The sequence below is a fragment of the Amblyraja radiata genome, chromosome 23 (genome assembly GCF_010909765.2).
Source record: "Amblyraja radiata isolate CabotCenter1 chromosome 23, sAmbRad1.1.pri, whole genome shotgun sequence".
In the NCBI taxonomy this organism is placed as follows: domain Eukaryota; kingdom Metazoa; phylum Chordata; class Chondrichthyes; order Rajiformes; family Rajidae; genus Amblyraja; species Amblyraja radiata.
Genome location: NC_045978.1, coordinates 10,616,599 through 10,641,367, shown reverse-complemented (window position 1 = coordinate 10,641,367; position 24,769 = coordinate 10,616,599). Strand labels below are relative to the sequence as shown.

The following is a 24,769-nucleotide window of genomic DNA, read 5'->3' as shown; positions in this document are numbered from 1 at the left end:
ATCAGGTTTGCATTTTTGTTTGACACTACAGAGAACTAATGATCATTTTTGGAATTTATATCAAGCTTTAAGTTGCACAATTACGTTCCTGAGGTATTACAAAGTAAAGGTTTTGGGAATGAAGTAGGAGATCAAGTAGTTGAGAATAAAGGCAAGTTTGATGGCATTTTTAACTTCTTAACTAAAACTGATAATCAAAATCTCTAGATGAGATCATAGAAAATTAAATAGACTTGTAAATGCTAATTGAGGCTTTCAAAAAGCCAGTCATTAATTTCTATTTATCTCTCATCAAATGGAATCTTTATTAAATGATGATGGTGAATTATTTCAAATGTGCATGTTAGTAGCAGAATTTCTGAGAGAGATTAGTGGAAGTTTCACGTAAAAAAGATTGTTTTTTGTTAATAAAATTATTGGGAATAGCTGTGAGAGAAACATTGTATCTTTTAGAAGTAAACTGGACACATATTTGTACAAGGGCTATGGGTTTGAGATAAGAAGAACGAACAGTGATTTCAGTATTGCATTGTTCAACAAAAGACCTGGCCCAGACCAGTATCAAGAAGACGCCTCATAGATCTCACTAAACTCATTGAATTCAATTATCAAACACCTATAGATTTAACACAAAAAATCTGGAGTAACTACTGCTTCTTATATCTATCTTTGGTTTAAACTAGCACCTGCAGTTCCTTCCTACACCTATGGATATAATATTCGCTTCTGATAGTTACAATGTTGTGCTTTGGCGATGTGTTGTTGCTTGTAGGTATGTAGGTCTATGGAGTCCACACAGTTAGTTGCTTGCCTTCATGACATAATAATAAGAATTCACTTGGAATATATATGATTTGGTAGTTACGCAGAAGGTATACAGAGAAAGACAATATGTGGAAAAAGGAGATGTGGTGAAAGGCTTTGGAGTGTGGGAGGAAATCGAAGATCTCGGAGAAAACCCACACAGGTCACTGGGAGAACGTACAATCTCCTTACAGACAGCACCCGTAGTCGGGATCGAACCCAGGTCTCCGGCGCTGCATTCGTGCAATTCTACCATATTTCAATGGGGGTGACAGTAATGGTCAAGGAGGACAACTTGAGCAATGTGACCCAAATGGGCCACGGTGTATTACACCATTATGATATGGGTGGAGGCAGTCTAGGCTTGTTAACTGATATATAAAGAAACAGATAGTGTGGCAGGAGTGGCAAATAAAGTGCAATGTTCTTGACAGAGCCACTTGGCCAATGGACACACTACCACTTTACCAAGTGGTGCTTTTGCAATCTATTATCCATAATGACAGCAATCTGCTTGTGCGACAGCAGGTTGGATAGCTGCTACAAGCGCTGCACTAAAGTTTGCATGCTCGGTGGAAAATTCTGCATTACAGTTGTATCCACAAGTGTGTGAATAGAGAAATAAAGAACTGCAGTTGCAGGCTTACTAAGGAAATACACAAAAGGCTGAAGCAAATCAGCGAGTCGGGCAGCATCCCTGGAGAACAGGGATAGGTGACATTTTTTCTGACCGGTGACTTGTTCAGATTGATTACAGGGATGGAGGAAAGAAACCCAGAAGAACGAGTTAGTGGCGAATGGAAATGGCCGTCACCGATCCACCAATTCCATTCCTTTCTCTTTCCTGCTCTAAGCTAATGCTGGACTCTTCCTCCTGATTTGACATTGGACTTGATGCTAGGCATTGAACTTGAAACATTTCGAAAAATGTTTTTATTCCTTATCTTGATTTTCCTGTGGAGTTTCCAGAAATTAAAACATATTTTTCAGGACATTGTTGTGATTACTTGCGAAAGAAGATGTTTTAAATAACTTTACTTTTTCTTTGTTTGAACATTAATTTACTAATAGTAAAAGCATAGGGATGGGGAAAATATCAAAATTAGATATTCAAGAAAAATTCAATTGTATACCAAAGGCAAAAATTTGCAGGCTGTTGCTCTCCAAATTAACCTGGAAGCAGGCAAGCTAGAACGATGAAGTCTTTGGACAACACAATCATAGTGATGTGCATCTAAAGTGGTAAGTGGCAAAATGGAGAGGGTCCAGAGGAGGTTTACGAGAATGACCTTGGATATGATTATGAGGAGCATTTGAAGGCCTGGACTCGCTGGAGTTTAGAAGGGTGAGTGGGCTCTCGTGAAAACCTATTTGATAATGAAAGGCCTAGATAGAGTGTATATGGAAAGCATGCTCCAGTAATGGGAGTGTCTTGAACCAGAGGGCACTGCTTCAGAATAAAAGGACGTACCTTTAGAATAGAGATGAGGAAGAATTTCTTTAGCCAGATGGTGATGAACCAGTTTATTCTTTTGCCACAGATGGCTGTGGAGGCCAAGACATTGGGTATTTTTATAACGGAGATTGATAAGTTCTTGATTAGTAAGGGCAAAAGTTACATGGGCAAGGCTGGACAATGGGGTTGAGAGGAAAAATAGATCAGCCAAATGGTGGAGTAGACTTGATGGACCGAATGGCCTAATTCTGCTCCTGTGAGTTATGGTCCAAGAAGTCCTTTGTGATGTTGGAGATAAATAATGCATGTTAATGTTAATGCGGTGAGTGTGCATTAAAATAATATCCATTCCTTCAGAATCTATAGTTTGGAATGAGGATCGTTAGGTGACCATTAGAGGTGATAATCCTGCCAGATTTCTTTTTCTATTCTGATCCAACACTTGCAAGAAACATTTATAGTTCCTAATGCTCTGAACTAACAGCTGGCTACAGAATGGCAACTTAATCTGATCCGAGGACTTAGTATCAAACTAGCTATTGCCTTTACCCAGTATTCCATTAGGGGAGCTAGATATGCATTTTGAAATAACTAACCATAGCCACGACGTGAATTTCTTGGGAAAGTATAATTTGTCAAAGGAAGCACTGGCAGAGAATAAAGCAACATATATACAGTGCTGTAGTTCTGATATTTGAGGTTAAGGGAGCCTCAAATGGTTATCCCCAAGTTTCCTTTTGCAGATGTTGCAAATTGTGTCTACATACTTAACTCCGTATTTAAACAGTTACCTTCAGAGCAATAGATATGTTTTTCTTACATATATATTGCAGTAATGTCAATTAAAGTTTAATAAAGCATAATGTTTTCAGTAATTATTACGATTCTCTTGAGCATCCCAGGTAAAAGAGAAAACCATAAGTTCCGGTTAAAAAATGAAACCAGATGTTTGATTTATGACATGCAGCTGATGGCATACTGGAAACACTATACAGACTCAGCATACTGTTAATTTAGGAACTACTTTAACAGTTCCCGAGCTAGCTGTACTGCACCACAGGAAATAGATGGAAATATAGAGTTTAAACTCCATCCTGTTAGGTGACAGTATGTTGAAGCACCGCAGAACAGAGAGTTCCTTATTGCTTCTTGGAATTTATTTTTTGATAACGTTTCCAAGTACCACTCCTAAGATATATTGTTATCAGTAGCATGCATACGGTGCATTTATGTAATTCTTGTAAACACCACATCATTGCAAAAATATCCTACAGTGCATTAAGTCACATGTGACCTCAGGAGGAATTAAGGCATCAGGACATTACACAGAGGTAAGCAGCAAATTTTTTTAATAAGTAATATCAAGAAAAGAAATTAGCTGTATGTGACAAGTAAATTATTCTAGAATGACTATCATTTCTACCACTGTAAATTGGTACGACATACTCAACATGATACAAAAATTGTTATAAAGGAAACTGGTCTCAAACATTCAACTGACTTTGTTTCAAATACTGCTGTGACAGAATTGCAGCAAATGTTTGTTTCACAAATCCTAAATCAATCTTGTATTCCACATTTCATTGAGTCCTAGGTGCATGTTTTATCTACAGCATATTGTTCTTCAAAATGTTCCCTGCAACGTTTCAATGCTTTTTAAAATAAAGGGTATCAAAATACATTGGAAAGCAATCCTTGAGAGGTTGGTGGAAGTAGATTCAATGGTAACTTGCAAGTGGGAATTGAATGAATGATTAATAAGGAAATACGCAAGTGTAAGACTACAGGAATAGAGCATAGGAGTTGGACTAATTTGTGAATTCTTTCAATGCCCACTATTGGAAAAGTGGGTAGATTGGATATATTTTTGTTACAAGATTCTGTCATTCTAGGATTATTTTCATTTGTTACCGCAACATATTGATGATATTTTCAAGGTGCATGTAGGTTTTCATTCTGGTGCGAACTTGTATTACTCCATTTAAAGCTTGCATCTGGAAAATAAATTACTGATAATGTATGTAATTATTATTGCCAGGATTTTGCCATAAATGCCATGTGCCTTTTCATGCCTTTTTTGACGATTTCACCAGGATAATGCCTTTTTCACGATTGACTGTCTAAATCAGCCTTTTTTTGCTATTTTGTAAAAGGTCGTGCTATTTTCTCTAATTGTACCGTGATTGCAATGAGGTTTTCTATGTTAACACATTAATATTAATCTTATTATTAACATGTTAACATAGTATTACTTACAAAAAAAATTCCACCACCGGGGCAAAACCGGGGTTGCCACCGTAGGTCGTTCATTCGTTTGTGCCGCTGCCCGCTGGTTCAGCCTTCTCCAAGATCTATTTAAGAAAGAACTGCAGATGCTGGAAAAATCGAAGGTAGACAAAAAATGCTGGAGAAACTCAGCGGGTGAGGCAGCATCTATGAAAAGAAGGAATAGGCGACGTTTCGGGTCGAAACCATTCTTCAGACTGATGTGGGGGGGGGGGGCAGGAAAAAGAAAGGAAGAGGTGGAGACAGTAGGACTAGAAGGAGAGCTGGGAAGGGTGAGGGGGAGGGGGAGGAGGGAGAAGACAAGGGCTATCTAAAATTAGAGGTCAATGTTAATACTGCTGGGGTGTAGACTACCCAAACAAAATACCCAAGCTTGTCTCTTCACTACATTCACTGCTGGCTCTAGTTGCAAATCTGAGTTTTCGAGTGATCTGTGCAAGGCATTCATTGATGCTGGAATTCCACTGTGGAAATTGGAAAACAAATCTCTCAGAGGTAGACAAAAGTGCTGGAGAAACTCAGCGGGTGAGGCAGCATCTATGGAGCGAAGGAAATAGGCAACGTTTCGGGCCGAAATCCTTCTTCAGACTGATGTGGTTTTTTAGAGAACCTCTCAGAGGTTTTTTAGAGAAATAAACAGAGGAACATATACCGAGCGAGTCATCATTACAGAAAAATGATGTTGACAGCAACTTCAACATTGTTGTGCAGAAAATTAGAGATGAAATTGCATGCAACAAAATATGGATCTCGATAGACGAGACAACCGATGCTGTGGGAGATATGTTGCCAATGTGGTAATCCGTACACTGGAGGCAGGTCAACCATCAAAGGAGTATTTGTTGACATCGGAAGTATTGGAGAAGTCGAACAGCTCAACTATTGCTCAGTTGTTTACATCTTCACTTGCTGTACTTTGGCCAGATGGTATAAAACACGAGAATGTACTTCTGTTTGTGACTGATACACTCCGTACATGAAAAAATCTGCTCGTGCTCTTAAAGTTTTATTCCCCAAAATGTTGCATTTGACATGCTTAGCGCAAAGACATTTTCTAATGTCAAGAAAATCTTCCTCAAAGCACCGTCACGTGTGCAGTTGTTCAAGGAAATGGCACCCGAGATTCCGCTATCTCCTCAGCCCGTTTTGACTAGGTGGGGTACATGGCTCTCTGCTGTACTCTACTATGCTGCAAATTTTGAAAAGATAAAATAAATCGTCAACTGTTTTAGAAACATAGAAAATAGATGCAGTAGGAGGCCATTCGGCACCTTCGGGCCAGCACCGCCATTCATTGTGATCATGGCTGATTGTCCCCTATCAATAACCCGTGCCTGCCTTCTCCCCATATCCCTTGACTCCACTAGCCCCTAGAGCTCTAACTAACTCTCTCTTAAATCCATCCAGTGACTTGGCCTCCACTGCCCTCTGTGGCAGGGAATTCCATAAGTTCACAACTATCTGGATGAAAACTTTTTTTTCACCTCAGTCTTAAATGACCTCCCCTTTATTCTAAGACTGTGGCCCCTGGTTCTGGACTTGCCCAACATTGGGAACATTTTTCCTGCATCTAGCTTGTCCAGTCATTTTATAATTTTATATTTTTCTATAGAAACATAGAAAATAGGTGCAGGAGTAGGCCATTCGGCCCTTCGAGCCTACACCGCCATTCAATATGATCATGGCTGATCATCCAACTCAGTATCCTGTACCTGCCTTCTCTCCATACCCCCTGATCCCTTTAGCCACAAGGGCCACATCTAACTCCCTCTTAAATATAGCCAATGAACTGGCCTCAACTACCTTCTGTAGCAGAGAATTCCACAGGTTCACCACTCTCTGTGTGAAATTTATTTTTCTCATCTCGATCCTAAAAGACTTCCCCCTTATCCTTAAACTGTGACCCCTTGTTCTGGACTTCCCCAACATCGGGGACAATCTTCCTGCATCTAGCCTGTCCAACCCCTTAAGAATTTTGTACGTTTCTATAAGATCCCCCCTCAATCTTCTTAATTCTAGCGAGTACAAGCCGAGTCTATCCAGTCTTTCTTCATATATGAAAGTCCTGCCATCCCAGGAATCAGTCTGGTGAACCTTCTCTGTACTCCCTCTATGGCAAGAATGTGAAGAAGAAGAATCTGCTGCAGTCAGGATGTCAGTGAAATCATGCAGAAAAGCTCCCTCCACCACGATCTTGTGTTTATTGCTTCCAATTTTGCAAACTTCCCACAAGCTATCACTTCCCTTGAGAAACGTAGCGAAACATTAGTGAATAACTTGCAGGTTTTCAACAAAGTAACTGACAATATACGTAAAATTTCTGGCGATGTAGGTAAAGATATACAAGGAAAATGTGAGAGTGATTTTAGCTAACAAAGATCTTGAAGAAATACAAAACATTAGCTCAAAGGTAGTTGTTATGCACAAGATATCGACATAAATAAAGAGTTGGTAGCTTGTTTTGTGTATGTACCAGTGACCTCAGATGAGGTAGAAAGAAGATTTTCACAACTGAAGCATATTCTGTCTGACAGACAGCATAGTGTAACACCAGATCATTTGAAAAAATGCTAGTAATTATGTGCAACCAGACAACTTTGGTCATTTAATGTAGTAAACCTTTATATTATCATTTTTAACCATATTTTGGTGGTGGAAATACATGCCTTTTTATGCCTTTTTTTGTGTCAATAAATACCTTCTTTCGTAATGTTATTATGCCTTTTTGTCTGCCTATTTCGCAGTTTTTTAGCGCCTAAACATCCTGGCTCTAGTAATTATAAACACATTGCACTACAGTTTATACTGCAGTATACCAGTAAACAAAACGTGTGTTGTTTATATTCAGGTTGTTGATAACCCTTCTGAGATAGCAGGAGAGTAATACCAGAACTTCATTCTTAACACAATTTACCATGCTCCCAACTATCAATTTCTCTCTACTGTGCTAGGCATAAAATGTCACATGGGTTGATAGTAAAACATAAACCACTCTCCACCATCAATTTTAAATAAATTGCTACCTTTAACAGTTTGTATTATTGTATTATCAAGAATCCCATGATAAAACAAAACAAGAAACAATTTTCTCCCTTTACCTTTCAAGTAATTATTTTGACAAAAAAACTATTAGCTGTAACTATAAGATTATCTCGTTTAAATTTGTGCTAAGATTATTCTTATCAGAGGTCCTCGTCAGTAACAAATTTGGATTAGCAGCATTTTTGGAGGCCCATGAGGGCTTTTAGTTTTTCCCAAATGCTGTCAAAGGCACGTACCCACTCTTGAGAATATTAGCAAGTGTGTAACGAACTTCTGCAGGAAATATGCTGTGCACAGTGATGTCAATCACCAGGCAATTTTGATTTAGCGCTGTTGCACTCAATTTAGCGCAGCGAGACAATGTTATCATTGAGGCAAATTAATGTTATTAGTTAAAAAATCCCTTCTGAAGGCAAAGGAAGACATTTTCTTAAATTTGTTAGAAGGGTGAATGTTTTGCTATCATCTCATGCGATCTAAGATGCCAGACGGTGAACTAGCAACATTTCATACCTGAGAGCAGCACAAAAGACCACAAGGCTTTATTAAGATTGTAAGCTTCCCCAGAGTGCAAAATAGGAAACCATTCTGGGAACATCCCAGTGTCCAGCTTGGAGTAATGCAATTTAGCACCACAATTAAAATTCACATCCATGTTGGGAATATCGCCAATGTTTTGCAAAAACAAATTAAAAAATCATCTTAGAATGACAGAATTGTGCAGCACAGAAAGAGGCCAATATACCCACTGTGTCAATGGTGGGACTGAAAGAGTGAACAAATTTGTCCATTCCTCTGCCTTATTCCTGTAGTCCGACACTTGCGTGTTTCATTATGTTTTATTTCCCATTTGCAAGTTACTCCTTGTATCAGTGGAGGACGTCAGACAGAAAGGTGAGAGGGGGAAAGTGAATTCCTATGGCAGGCGACTAGAAACTCAGGATCACTCCAGACAGGCGTTCATCAAAGTGATCACCAATGTTGTAATTGGTTTCACTAATGCAGTTAAGGCCTCATTGCAAACAGTAAATGCAGTGCATTAGACTGAAAGAAGGCCAAGTGCATAATAGTTTCACCTCTAATTATTGTTTGGGTTTCTGGCTGGTGGGAAGAAAAAAGTTGGAAGGATAGGTGTTGCACATATAAGGCTTGCATTGGAAGTTCCATAAGATGGGGCATGGTAGGCCAGGACTGAAAAGTAGACCATCAAGTTGTGAAGGGAGTGATGCCCTTTAAAATGCTGCAGTGGGAGATGAGGGGTGTATATATATATACCTGGTGATGGAAGACAAATGCAATGGAGACGAAGGGACTTAAAAAATTGAGGAATTGTCATTCCCACAAGAGGACGGGACGAAGTATATTCAAGATAGCTGTGGGAGTCTATGGAAATGCAGTGGCTATTGGTTGCTATCCTACCCCTTAAGATGGAAATGGAGAAATGCAGAAAGGGAAGGGAAGAATTTGATGGATCAGGTGAAGACAAAAGCAGAATGGAAATTGGCAATATTTTCTATTTGATTTCTGTACCAATGGAGTTGTTGAGGTGTCAGAGAAAAGGTTGGCGAGCAGGCTTTTGTAGGAAACTCCGCCCTTGCTCCCCCTCCCCCTCGTCGCAATAGGGACAGCGTCCCTCTAATCCTTACCTTTTACCCAATCAGCCATTGCAAACAACACATAATCCTCTGACATTTTTGCCACCTCCAACGGGATCCCACCACCAGTCACATATTCCAATCTCCACCCCTTTCCACCTTCCGCAGGGATCTTTTCCCTTGAAACTCCCTGCTTAACTCATCCCTGCCTACCCAAACCCAACCCCTCCCCAAGTACTTTCCCCTGAAACCGCAGGAGATGCAACACCAATCCCTATACCTCCTCCCTCGACCCTGTCCAGGAACTCCGATAGTCCTTTCAGGTTAGACAAAGGTTCACTTGCACCTCCACCAACCTCATCTACTGTGTCCGTTGTTCAAGATGTGGACTCTTATACATCGGCGAGACCAAACATAGACTGGGTGATCGTTTCGCTGAACGCCTGGATCTACCTGATCTCCCAGTTGCCAAACACTTTAATTCCCCTTCCCATTCACAAACTGACCTCTCTGTTTCTTGGCCTCGTCCATTGTCAGAGTGAGGCCAAATGCAAATTGGAGGAACAGCATCTCATATTTCGCTTGGGCAGCTTACAACCCAGTGATATGAATATTGATTTCTCTAACTTCAAGTAACCCCTCCATTCCCTCTCCATCCCTCCCCCACCCAAGTCGTACCAGCTTCAAAGTCGTCTTGTTGAATCTCATTGTCTGTACTCATTCTCACCTAACAAACAGCTACCAACAGTTTCCTTTATCATTGTTACTTTTTTGCATATTTTTCATTAATTTGTTCTACATCTCTTTACATCACCGTCTATATCTCTCATTTCACTTTCCCCAGACTCTGAGTCTGAAGAAGGGTCTCGACCTGAAACGTCACCTATTCGTTTTCTCCAGAGATGCTGTCTGACCCGCTGAGTTACTCCAGATTTTTATGTTTATCATCGAGATAAGAGACAATATTCCTTTGCAAATTCATTATTTCCCTTCTTCATCTATTAAGCTGTAATATTTTTCTATTTTGAACGAATGGAGAGAAAAGGAATAATAATGGCATAACTTCAAGTAAATGCTGCTCGTTCCATGTCAAAATGCGGGTTTTTTTTCACATGTGTGCAATAGATCCAGAAGTCCTGAGTGAATGCAGAAGTTCGAAACTTGCAGGCTGCTCTTTGCTAGCAATTCCTCAACTGCACTCCAACTTTGGAGGCCCTGCGGTGACAGCAAAAGAGCACGATCTTGCTACAATTTCCCAATACTTAATGCTGGGAAAAGTGCCTGCTGAACCTGAACCAGGCTAGACATCATGCAGGAACAGCAAGTCTTCTCACTTCGATGAAGAGGAATAGTTCCAAAAGGCAATTATGGAATTATGGCTTCTGATCAATGACCCACTTGGCAGAAAATAGTTTTCCTTTTCTATTTTCTTGCAAAGTCATTGGTCATTTGAAAACATCCTCTTTTCAGACCACCTTTTAACTTTTTCTGTTCCAAATACAACAGTGCTGACTTCACCAACCTTTCATTGTGGCAACTCACAAGTTCTGTTTCCTCCTGGAACTATTCCCCTTCATTTAAGTGAAAGGACTTGGTGTTCCTGCATGATGGCTAGCCTGGTTCAGGTTAGCTCCTTGTACAATCAGTGTTCAGAACCTATAATTTAAAATGTATTTTAAAACAATCTTGCTTTTCCTCCTGGTTTCCCAGCATGATTGCAGTTGTAAATTCTTGATAAACCATGTTGGTACCTACTAAATGAAACACATCATCAGATATATTTTCCACATTTGTCTCATAATTTGCCATGAGGAATATCTATTTGCCTGAGCATCAATCATTGTTAGGCACGGTACAGGGGAGTACTTAACATTAGAAAGGATTGATTCCCAAATGACTGTTAACTTATTCTTTAGGATGTTTTTGTAATTACTTTCTGCAACATGCAGCCTTTTGTGTTTAAATGTTATGTCAAATTTGTGAAGCCTATTGTGTAACGGTCAAAGGAGAACTAAATTCCTGAACTCTGCCTGGGAGCTCATTATGATTGATTGATTGGCATAACCTGGCAGTTCCAGAGTTGGACAGATTGTTTGACCACATGCAAAGTTTTATTCCAGCTTCTGAAAATCCAGGGTAAATGTTGCCATACTTAATAATTTCACACAAGTAACACATATCATAGGTTTAATAGAAACCAAACGAAAACACACTCACCAGTGCTTCTCAGAGAATTATTATGTTGTAGAGTCAAACAGCATAGAAATAGGCCCTTCGGTCCAGCTTGCCCATGCTGACCAAGTTGCCCCATCTACACTAGTCTCACCTGCCCGCATTTGGTTCATATCCCTCGAAACCTCTCCTATCCCAGTACCTATCCAAATGTCTTTTAAATGTTGTCATTTGAAATATGTTTTTGAATTTCACTTCCTTCACAACTGCAAATATTTGGTATCGCAAATTAGTCTCGATAACATGAATATTGCTTAAAATAGTTTAAAATTAAAGAAATTATCATATAATGGTACAGAAGTGATATATTTAGAGATACATTTAAAGAAATGTGAAATTACCAATTCTTTAGCCTAACACCAGTTGTAGAAAATCTGTGATGAAGGATGCAATAAAAGAACGCTTTGGAAACCTAGTAGGATTGAACAGTCAACATCGATTAATGAAAGGAAAATCAGATTTAACTAATCATTGTAGCTCATTTGGGATGTGATTAGTAGAATAGATGAGGAGATACCAGTGGCTGAGTGTTTTGGGAAAGTCCCATTCAGGAGTTTGGCTCACAAGGTTGGGGCATGTGGAATTAGGTAGAATGTACCGGGACTCACCAACAGATTTTATAGTTTAAAAGCCCTATTTATCTTGATAGTTATTTAATTCAGTAGCAGTCTGATCCCAACTTATTTCAAGTGAAGTCTATTCCAGCAGATCAGTTCTCTTCTCCAGTATTAATGCCTGCACCCCACACTTTGTAACTCAGTTCTATTGCACAGTCTTTGAGCTTATCACTCATCTGCCTCTTTGTATTGACCCTCTACCAATTTTCTCATTAATGGGGTAATAATTCAAAAAATAATTGTTCTTGTGGTTCTGCTTCAAACTCTCTTTCTTGGTTCTGCCCCTGTCATTGTTATCCATATGGATACAGATAACTGAATCCTGCTCCCTCCTACTCCAATTCCTCTCCAGTCAGGAGAAGATGTCCCTCATGATGGCACCAAGTAGGCAACAGAGCCTTTGCCCTCTGCAGTCATGAAAAAGAGACCCAGCATCTGTCCAGTTAACTGTATTATGTCACCATCCATCCTAGTTGGCCAGATTCTTGACTGTTACACTTATTGAGATGGTGAACCCATTGAGCTGTTAGGTGAAACATTCTAGGATTTTGACCTAGCAATAATGAAAAAAATGGCTGTATCTCACTGAATCACAATGGTTGGTAACATGGAAGATAATTTACAAATGGTAGTGCTTCCACTTCAGAAGTGCTTTTGAATGAGTCTTAAAGCCATTGTCCATTGGTGATGAAAGGACTGAATGTTTAGTTGGAGGATTGGGGGTCAATTGAGCAGCAGCTTCCTCTACAACAGTGAGTGTCGTTTGAGCATTTAACCAAAATAGGCAGAGAGATTTCCATGACATTCCTGATGTACCTATTTTTTGCTGGCAAGGTATTAAGAAGTCAGATGAGCCACTTAAGGGGAAAAAAACTTAAGCACTGATCTGCTCTTGTATCTGAAGTTTTTATGGGGCTGGCCAAGTATTATTTTTGATCAGTGAAGACTCCGATAGGATGTTGCTAATATAAGTGGTGTTAACAATCCTAATGCCACACAGACCCATCCTAATGCCACACAGGCATTTTTTTTTTTGCAAACTATCTTTGCCTCCGCAGACATCTTAATTCTGTCATTATTTGTCTTTATATATAGTCTATATATAGTCTACTCATTCCTAATCCTTGCCTTGAGTCATTCAAGGTGAAACGGGCATTTACTTAGCACCCTGGAAAATCGCACCAGTTGTATTTTTCTTCCTTGGTCTGGCTGTAGACTGCACATGGTGAATATTTAGAAAAGAGTAGATTCTACCCCTACTTTTACATCAAAGTTACTAATAATTTAACTGTCAGATGAGAATATGATAGAATGGCACAGTTTCTTTCTCCCCTGAGTGTTGTGACCTCATTGCCAATGTTGGCCAGGTGAAATGTTTAGTGTATCTTTACTGTAAAAGGCACAGTGTTTGGTCGTGTGAGAGGAGGAGGCTTATAAGATGAGCACATTTGAACTCTTCAAGGCAGAGGGAACTGTGGGATGAATGGAAAATATAGCGTGAGAAGGAGGCACAAATTAGTTCAGGATAATGATTTAATATGGTTTACAGTGGTGCGGTGGTAGCACCTGAGATCCAGGCTCGATCCTGACTATGGGTGTTGTCTATATGCAGTTTATATGTTCTCCCTGTGACTGCATGGGTTTTCACCAGGTGCTTTGGTTACCTCCCACGCTCCCAAAACGTACAGATTTACAGGTAATATTGTAGGCTGTAGAAAGGGTGTATGTTTCATCCCCCAATGCCCTCAGCTTGTTCATTTTGGTAGTGAAATGTGTGGCATAAATATTAATCTGCAAACAGCATCAGAAGCAAGAAGCTTGACTTTCTGAATTTTACCTCCTTCAAAGAGCATTGATGTTTCTGTGCAAGATCTAGGTGGAATGCGGATGATGCGACCAACTCATTGGATTAAATTGTTCAAAAAGGAACTGCAGTTGCTGGAAGATCGAAGGTACACAAAATTGCTGGGGAAACTCAGCGGGTGCAGCAGCATCTATGGAGCGAAGGAAATAGGCGACGTTTCGGGCCAAAACCCTTCTTCAGACTGATGGGGGGTGGGGGGGGGAGAAGGAAGGAAAAGGGGAGGAGGAGGAGGAGGAGCCCGAGGGCGGGCGGACGGATGGGAGGGTGGGAGGAGACAGCTAGAGGGTTAAGGAAGGGGAGGAGACAGCAAGGGCTAGCAAAATTGGGAGAATTCAATGTTAATGCCATCCGGACGAAAGGTCCCCAGACGGAATATCCGACCTCTCTGTCCTGGGTCTCCTCCATTGCCAGAGTGAGCAACAGCGGAAATTGGAGGAACAGCACCTCATATTCCGTCTGGGGACCTTGCATCCGGATGGCATTAACATTGAATTCTCCCAATTTTGCTAGCCCTTGCTGTCTCCTCCCCTTCCTTAACCCTCTAGCTGTCTCCTCCCACCCTCCCATCTGCCCGCCCTCGGGCTCCTCCTCCTCCCCTTTTCCTTCCTTCTCCCCCCCCCCACCCCCGATCAGTCTGAAGAAGGGTTTCGGCCCGAAACGTCGCCTATTTCCTTTGCTCCATAGATGCTGCTGCACCCGCTGAGTTTCCCCAGCAATTTTGTGTACATTGGATTAAATTGTTCCTTTGTCAATGAATGTAGGTACCTGGCTCAAACAATAGAGAATATATCACACTCTGCCCTCAAAGCAAAAAGGTTTATGTGTATTTTTGTAATAAGTCCTGTCCAACGGAATAGGGCTTACAAACTTCAAACTCAGGTCATAAATGTTGTTCCAGGCATACACAAAAAGAAGAAATGACACATTGACAGCTAGGCTTTGGTACTGTTTTCAATAACATTGATAATAAGTGTGAGGTCATTATACTATCTGTAGGATCTCCTCTATCCACCGATTTTTCACCTTAGTCTTTGATGGCTTTCTGTGCTCTTTATCGTGCACTCTCTCTATAGATGTCCACATAGTGTATGTCACAAAGATTTACACAGTATGTGTAAGTGAAAAGGGGGTTGCCTGCTCCCAAATCTCTGCTCACCCCGACTGTGTGAGTTGGATTATGTGGTTACCTCCACTTTAATGGCATGATTACACTTGTAGTTAGATCTAGGTAGCAGATGTACAGGATTCCTGAAATTACATGCCTTTAATACGAATTACTGGGAAAAAGGTTATAATTGTTCTCCTCCAAAATGCACAATGTTGCATGAGATGGACGCACAAAAATAGTAAGATTAAACGAGAACTTACCAGTTTGAAGTTTGATCTGTATTTTATGAGGAGTTACGATGAGGGATTACGTGAAGAACCCGCTCAGTGCGCAGGCGCGGCATACTTCCAAGCAGCGGTGTGGAATCACAGATAGACACAGTTATTTGAAGTAAACATAGTAAAGATAAGGAGACATCAATTTATTAGTTTGATCCATATAATGAGGGTGGGAGCGGAGGGCACGTAATCCCTCATCGTAACTCCTCATAAAATACAGATCAAACTTCAAACTGGTAAGTTCTCGTTTAATCTTACTATTTTACTTCGGAGTCACGTGAGTGACTACGTGAAGACTTCAAAGCTCTGTGATTTCAAACCGTGTAACAGTTCATACTTCACTCGCTGCCGAAGTCATTCGAGGGAGGAAGTATGTTATCGTAATCAACCATGAATCTGTTTGTAAAAACAATAATGGTGTTATTAACAACAACAAGACCAATTGCTCCCCCGGGCTTAAATTATATATTTTTTGCAGATTCTTTTTCTGCAAACGATACAGGTTCTGTCAGTGGTTTGTTATAAAAGTTTGGAACGTATACTCCCTAGACCACCCTGCAGTAGCCAGGATGTGGTCCATAGGCTCGTCCATCCTCTTAGTTACTGACGTGGAAGCTGTTCTGGTGGAATAAGATTTTATACACGTTAGTATTTACTCCAGCAACTCCCAGTACCTGCTTGAGCCACTAGAGATAGTTTAGCTCGTCACCCGACCATGAGGTTTCCTGTGGCTGACCCATAAGGCTTTTTCCTCTCCCTCGGTATTCCTTATTGTGTCGATCTCTAAGTGGGTCATGACACATAAAACGTGGTTCAGGTGGGTATGCCCGGAATTTCATGACTGGACCTGATGTTCCTGGTCTGTTCTGTTTGGCCAACCCTTGAATGGGCATGTGACACTATCTGGTGTTATAACCATGTTGTCCCATCGCAGTAGATGGGAGAGCTGGCTCTTTGTGTTGATGTAAGGCCACCAGCATGTCCATCTTCAGGGTAGGCTGTTCCAGGGTGAGTGACCTGGCTGGTGATCATCCCCTAAGGTATGTCAGGATTTCACTGACATCCCAATTTGGGTGTACCTATTTCTGGGGAATGGATTGATATACCTCTCCTGTATCTGATCACCAGTGAGCGGTACCCAAGTTGAGTAGGCTAACAGAACATGTCCTTCATTGTGGTGAAGACCTGCCAGGAGCTCCAGTACAGTTTTTTTTTTTTTTTTGTTATAGTTGAATGTGTAATTCCTGTTTTGGAAACAGTGTACCATTTCTTGATGCTCCTCAGGTATGTTCCCTAGGATATGCGACGGAATGCTGTCATCAGGTTGATAGTGCTCCTGATCCAAGCACAGCAATGGTCTTCCCAATTCTGCAATTCTTTTAATGACCATGTCGAGGATCACTGGGAACCATGCTTGTGGACTTGGTCCACTGTAATTTGCGTAGTACCCGACTGATGAAGCCGTAGTACCTATTGAAGAGGTAGAAGGAAAGGAAAACATAGAGATTAGGTTCCCCCCACCCCTCAATACGCGGGAATGTCTCCATTGCCGCTGCCTTGAGATTGGTTTCATGTGACGTAAGTTAGTACGTGGTGATTTAATTGGATATAAGGAATCGATATCTGGTGTGCATATTGCTTAGTGATTTCAGCAAATATTTTTGGTTTAAATGTATGTTTACAGTATTTAGCTCACCTGATAGGTGAGTTACTGATGGTCAAACATGTTTGACGACATACGGTTTCCAATTGTTAATAAATTGTCCCCTAATATCGATGTTCTCCGCCCAAGTGGTTTGGTATATGCCACCACTGATGTTGTTATCTTATGAACGAACATGCAAATTTGGTGGATTACTGAGCAAATGCTTCACTAGAATTAAGTAAGTTAATATATAACATGTTTACGTCAATTCATATTGGCATTAAGTATTACAAGCTCAGTAACACATCAGGACACATAAGATGTTACTCAAAACAGGTGGAAGTGTACAACCATAATCCTTCCTGCCGATAAATTCCATGATAACACTACAGATTAATCCTTTTGCCCCCATATTACAGGTATGGAGATAGTTTTGAACACTAGTATCTCAGCTCATAGGAAAGGTACAAAGTTCAGTAGCTGGTAATGCTGCTATATCCCAATTACTTTGCCACGTAGTTGATCTGTTGCACTGCTGGCGTAATGCCGCGCCTGCGCACTGAGCGGGTTCTTCACGTAGTCACTCACGTGACTCCGAAGTAAAATCAAACATTGATGGCAATGGAACAAACTATCTAGGATGCACTATGCAGCACTACGATTGCTTGTTTATTATAGGCTAATAATCCCTTAGCCAATATCTGTAAGCCGAGCCACCAAATCTTGGACCATTCATCTGTGCCACAGATTGTTGTATATCATTTATCTTTCAGATGCAGTCTTAACTCGCTATTGACTCACTTCCTGTGAATACAAGATGGAAAGAGTTGCATTATATCCTATTAGTTTGGAATGCACATTGCAATAGTAACAATATAAGCAGAGTTGGAGTTTGTTACATAATCTGAATGCTACATTGAGGCAAAAACATTCTCCTTGTTATAAAATAACTTTTTCATAATCAGTACTTGTAGATATTCTTTGTTGTGCCAAATATTTCTGTGGTGACATTTTTTGCAAAAGTATCTCTGAAGATATACAATAATGTGGATGCGTACATCAGTTTTGTCATTGGTCCAAATCTCTCAAAATAATTTACTTTGATTATATTAAGTTACTTGTGATGTTATTGGTGGCACTGACATCATTAATTATTCCAATTATGTTTGGTAACTGACAGATAACCTTGCAGAAGTCAATTTTTATTCAACTGAAACTAATAAAATGTATTTCCGGTGGTTAATTCATCCCTAGATTACCACGAACCAATGCCTGCTTTGTTCTGTACTTAATACCACCCTATTGTTGTCAAAATTGAAATCTGATACCTAATGCAAATCAGAAGTCATATATTTCTTGCTAGTCATTAACTCAAGATTTAAGTTATCCTTGAAGTTGGATATTGTCACAAAATACTGTCAATCAAAATTCATAATTATACACCACTAGCAGGTTTATTTTGGAATAATGAGTAGCTTTCAAATTGAAATCAATGCTTGTTCAAAAAACAAGAGTGGCTGAATTGGATAGCCCCTCGTTAAAGGGCACACATTTTATGATGCACAATTAATAAGCATTCATTAGACAAGCTATAGATACTATATATCTTGATGCTACATGTTTATTAAAAGGAATTAAGAACGTGTTCAGTTCTAACATTGCTATTTAGTTCAGCAATAGACCCAGTTCTATGTGGTTAGTATAAGTTAAATCAAATCTATGTTGCATTATGCAATCTCCAGTAGCCGTGCTTTCCTTCAATACAATGCTCCAAAGTCATATTCTGTGGGTTCCTTTTAGATTTTTTTCTGACCTACCTACAGGTCTGCAATATTGTCATCATCCGTTATGACAGCACCCTCTCACTTAGATAGTTTAGTTTATTATTGTCATGTGTACCGAGGTGCACGTGCCAAGCTTTTTTGTTGTGTGCTATCCAGTCAGCAAAAAGACAATACATTGTTACAATCAAGCAGTCCAACGTGTACGGATACAGGATAAAGATAATGATGTCTAGTGCAAGATAAAGTCCAGTAAAGACCGATTAAAGATAGTCCAAGGGTCTCCAATGAGGTAGGTTGTAGGTCAGGACCACTCTCTAGATGGTGATAGGAGGGTTCTGTTGCCTGAAAATAGCTGGAAAGAATTAGCATTCACCATAGTTGGAGTTTGTGGCCAATGACAAACCAGAAACACTAGAATCCTTCTAGAAATCACGATATCCTCATACCCTGACAATGTTTCAGGTTTGGACTCTCCTCCCGATGAAGAAGACTCTCAACCCAAATGCCATGTGTCCATTTCCCTCTACAAATGCTGCCTGCACCACTGAGTTCCTCTAGTAGTTCCTCTTTTGGTCACGATTTATAATCTCTTGTGTCTCTGTCCTCATGTTTAGTTATTTTTCTGACATTGCCACAAGTGTCTTAAGATTTACATGCACCACTTACTTTTCCCATCTCTGTTCTCCCTTTGGTGCAGCTCAATATGCTTTCCTTCTTTAAGAAAGCCAAGATATGCAACCAGGGCAAGTGATTTCCTAGGAGAGTATAGACACAGTGAGCTGCTGTCAAAGGACAATAGATCTACATTATAACCACTCATTGTACCCATGACCCTTAAAAGCTATGAGGTAGACGTTTTCTCAACAGTCTGTCTTTGGTTTGGAGTTGGCTGTATAATTCCTGATCCATTTAATCAACCCAATTATTCTAGGAATGAAGATATATATCTAGGTCTGCAACAATATTAACTTTCACCTAAGAGATGCAGAATATTTACAAAATTGCTTTGTTATCATACAACTGACATTGAAGAAATTGATGTTAAAAACGCGCATTTTCTTTTGAAATTTTGAGAGAGTTTGCAAAACTGGAAAAACTTCCCTACATTGTGTTCTGGTTTGTGGTTATGGTCCCACACTACAGGAAGGGTTAGGATGATTAAATTAGAGAGGGGACAGAAAATATTCACGAGGATATTGCGAGGACTGGAGGGCTTAATTTATAAGGAGAGATTGGATAGGTTGGGATTGTTTACACTGAGATGAAGGAGTCTGAGGGTTGACCTTATGGAGATTTATAAAATTATGAGGGCACAGATAGGGTAGATAGCTACATCCCCCCCCCCCCCCCCCCCAGAGTAGGGGATTCTAAAACTAAAGAATATAGGTTTAAGATGAAAGGGGAAAGATTTAAAGGGATCTGAGAGTCAAGTTTTTCACGGTATATGGAACAAACTGCCAGAGGAGGTAGCAGAGGGGATACAATGATAATGTTTCAAAAATATCTGGACAGGTACATGGATAGGAAAGTGTTATAGGTTAATGCCCAAACACAGGCAAATTAAATTAGTTTAGATCGACTTCTCAATGGATGAGTTTGGCCAAATGACCTGTTTTTGTGCTGCTTAATGCAGTGAATCAATGAATTGATTTCATATTGTGGTGTCTGATATGAACCAATATGCTAAATTGATTAACTGTTCAGTGAATATTTCTGCCTTTCTTCAATTTGTACACAATGTAATCAGCCCATTTGTTATTTGTAATGAGAACTTAACGAGAGTTCTTATTTATTATTCTGCATGCAAAATTCAACTAATTTCCATCATGTAGCAGCACATCAATTAAATGCAGCTCCCAATAAATGTAACTTTATTCAGGATATTTGTTACATATTTTGTGCACTGGTGATATATTTTAGATATTTTCCTTTTTTATTGAGCAAAATAAATTTGCATTATGCTTTCCTCAATGCAAATTGAGCAATTTCATTCAAAGAAATAAATGGAATGCTTTTCCTCTGAGACTAAATTATATGTCTTGGATGTAATACTTAGAAATAAAAAGGATGATTGTGAGATAAGGAAGGAAGGGTAAGGTTACCAAGCAGGAAATTTCGGAATTCCACTGTGGGTTATATTTTCATAAATCTGACTGCATGTGCCAAAAGGACCACTGAGGTCAGGTTCTCAGAGAATTCTGTCTTCTTGTGAAGAGTCAGCTAATGACCCATGGTTATCCCAACCTCTCACAACTAGTTTAAATCACAAAACCAACAACAATATGATCTCAATTACTGAATAAAGTGAGTAAATTTAATAACATAATAGTGATTTTTAACAAATTGTTTTCTTGCACGTGGCTTAATTTTTATATATTTTTTGGCTTTCTCTGTTAATTAGATCTGGAGAAATATTCTGGGTGCATCATAATTATCTTTTTTTTTAAACAAAAAACAAACAAAACTTGAACATAAATTCATATGTTACATGCAATCCGTTGTGGTGTTTTTAACTAACATCCATGTAGGTCATAAGAAGGGATAAACTTCAAACTTCCAAACCATATGGCTATTCAATTTCTTTGCAGTTTCTGTACTATTCTTCCCTTACATTACCTTAACGTTGAATATAGAAAGTGTGACTTAAAAAGCAAGGGCCTGGATCGATCGCTGACAAGCAAGCTGCCTTATCCAAATTAGAAGCCTGCTGTTAATTTGACCATGCCTGTAAATGTGATTTTCAGCTGATCAGGAAGGATGTTTTCATAGGAAGGGAGGAAACTTGTGTGTAATATCAAAACAAAACAACATCATAACAAATAGAAAGAGTTTCTATGGATATGTAAATAGAAAGAAAGTAGCTAAGGTAGATCTCTAAGGCTGATAAATTAATAGCAGGAGACAAACAAGTGGCAGATATGTTAAATCAATTTTTTAGATTTAATTTTCACAATGTAGCATACGGCAACTATCTCCAAGATAACAAATAACAGGGAGGAACATGTAAAAATCCCAATCGTAGGGAACAAAGTATAAGAGAAGCTCAAGGTTTAAAGTTGGACAAATCGCTAGGTCTTATTTACTGCACCTAGGAGTACTAATGGGATGGGCTGCAGAAGTAATGGACCCACAAGTTGGAAATTTGCATAATTCACTAAATTCTAGGAGTGTACCAGAAGATTGGAAAATAGGCCGTGTGATTCACTTGTTCAAAAAAGGAAGAAAGACAGATGGCAGGTAGATAGGGACCAGTTGTTTAACATCTATTGTTGGCAAGATGGTATAGTCTTTAATCAAAAATGAAATAACTAATCATCTACAAAAACAGAATATGATCAAATCTAATCAACATGATTTTATGAAAGTCAAATTATGTTTGACAAAATGTACTCAAATTATTTGAGGATGTAACAGGGAGAGTTGATAAAGGGGAACCTGCAAATATGGTGTATTTATTTCCCAAATGCTATTTGACACAATGCCACAAGATGAATATGCAAAAAGTAAGTCCCAGGTATTGGACGAAGTGTGTTAGCATAGTTGAAAAACTGGCAGCCATATAAAAAACAAAGAGTTGGAATAAATGGGTCCTTTTCATGCTGGAAGAATGTATCCCAGAGAAAAGTTCTTGGCCTTCAATTGTTTTATTATTGTTGCTATAGGAAGGATATTAAGTTGGAAAGAGTACAGAGAATGTTTGAAAAGATGTTGCCAGGACTGAGGGCCTGAGCTATAGGGAGAGGTTGGGCAGGTTCAGATATTATTCATTCGAGTACAGGAAGCTGAGGTGATCTTCTTGAGGTGTATAAGATCGGGTGGAGAATAGATAGGGCACAGAATTGTTTTACTTGGAGTAAGGGAATCGAGAATCAGAAAATATTGGTTTAAGGAAAGGTAAAATTTAATAGGGACCTGAGTGACAATCTTTTCAGACAGAGAGCGATGGGTATATGGAACAAGCTGCCAGAGAAAGTAGTTGAGGCAGGTACTATAACAACACTTAAAAGATATTTGGACAGGTACATGCAAAAAAAGGTTTAGAGGGCCAAACCTGGGCAGGTGGGACTAACAGAGATGGGGCATCTTGGTCAGCAAGGGCAAGTTGGGCTAAAGGCCCTGTTTCCATGCTGCATGGCTCTCTGACTGTATGACTCGATTTACATAAGAATTTGGAGGAACAAACAAAATGTAAGGTTCTAATTTTGCGGATAATACACAAATAGTTGGGAGGGCATATGATGAGGAGATTCTGAATCTGTAATGAGATATAGACAGATTGAGTGATTGGGCAAAAACTTGATAAATAGAGTTTGTGGAAAAGTGTAATGTAATGCTCGTCAGTAAGAAGAATCAAAAGGGAAATTCATATCTAAGTGGAGAGATACTGCAAAAGAATCAAGTTTAGAGCGATCAAGGTATTCCAGTGCATTAATCAAAAACCTTCTTTACTACTCTGCCCACTTGTGACATAACTTTCTGGAAGTATGTACTTGCACTCCTAGGTCTGTCTGTTCTACTATACTCCCCAGGCTCCCACCATTCTCAATGAAAAAACAATATCAAAACCAATACTTAATGAACTATTGAGAGTGCTTCAACACCAGAGAAGCGGTTCTTTGACTGAGAATTAAAGACACAAGAAACTGCAGATGCTGGAATCTTGAGCAAAAAGCAAACTGCTGGAGGAACCCAGACAGCAGATGTGGAGGGAAATGGATAGGCAACTTTTCAGGTCGAGATCTGCTTTAGGTTTGGAATAGAATGGACATAGGCTGTAGAAAGAGGTTAGATAGCTTCTCATCCAGCCTTGAAGAAAATGGTCCCGACTGAAACATCATCTGTCTACTTCCCTCCCCAGATTCTGCCTGACCCGTTGATTTCCTCTAGCAGTTACGTTTTTGATCTTGTTATCCTACCAAGGTCAAAATAAAAGACCCAATATTGTTATTTGAAAAGCAGGAGCATATATGCAGAGACTATGTCGATATTTAACCCACAACCAAGAAAACAAAAGCAGATTAACAGGTCTTGTTTGCTGGACTTAGATGCGTGTCTGCTTGGATGTTGTATTTGCTTGTACAGTTATTAAGAACTTTTGGTCATCCAAAGAACTAAGTAGTACTGTACTATTTAAATGCAATTTATTACTTATTTTATCTTCAATTCCAGGAAAAGTCACATCAATCTAATCTCCTTTGGGATGGAAATCGTTTCAATCTAAAAACCTGTGAATAGAAAGGCATCTTTTTTACACTGAATGTTACTGTGGTATTCATAAATATAAAGTGGATGACTAGTGACTAATGGGTTCTATCCTTATCTCAAATAATCTTTCTCGTGGAGAATTGTAGGTCATTGTCCAGGCAGTCATTAAAGGTTAAACTTCACATTCAAAGCATAACCATAACCTCTCCTATTAAATTTGTGTTACTGACCCTTAAACTATTAACAAAATAATATTTACAGTATGTGATGCATCATACTTACGACTGTTGGTAATTAATTCTACAGCTTGGAAATGATGTTTATTACAACATTTAACATATCTGTTGGACATTCCTCTGAATATGTTTTGGATATTCCTCTGAATATAGTCAAGAAAATGACTAACAATGTTAATAAAAAGTAAAAAGCACATACACATTAGATGCACAGAGTCTCTTGCCCAGATAGGTGAATCGAAGGACCAGAGGAGATAGGTTTAAGGTGAAGGGGAAATGATTTAATAGGAATCTGAGGGGTGACATTTTCACACAAAGGGTGGTGGGTGTATGGAACAACCTGCCAGAGGAGGTAGTTGAGGCAGGGACTATCCCAACATTTAAGAAACAGTTAGGCAGGTGTGTAGATAGGACAGGTTTGGAGGGATATGGACCAAATGCGGGCAGGTGGGATTAGAGTAGCTGGGACATGTTGTTTGGTATGGGCAAATTGTGCTGAAGGGTCTGTTTCCACACTGTATCACTCTATGACACATTAAACATATGTTGCGAGGGATATTTTTTAATCTTACATCTGAGCCCTTGAGATCCAGCAAGCAATTGTGTGAGGATAATTC

The 24,769-nt window shown here is 39.5% G+C and overlaps 1 protein-coding gene across 5 annotated transcripts in view; it reads left to right on the top strand.

Annotated features, from left to right (window-relative positions):
- Positions 1-24,769, top strand: part of ripor3 (RIPOR family member 3) — a 146,361-nt gene that overhangs the window by 15,952 nt on the left and 105,640 nt on the right. For 2 of the 5 annotated variants that reach the window (XM_033041535.1, XM_033041531.1), the window contains exon 1: positions 3,313-3,591. The exons of 2 other annotated variants lie outside the window; for them this stretch is intronic. The gene's annotated coding sequence lies outside the window, so the exon portion shown is untranslated. Of the gene's footprint in view, positions 1-3,309; positions 3,592-24,769 lie in introns of those variants that run through there. One more of the 5 variants, XR_004415443.1, reaches the window with a different exon arrangement.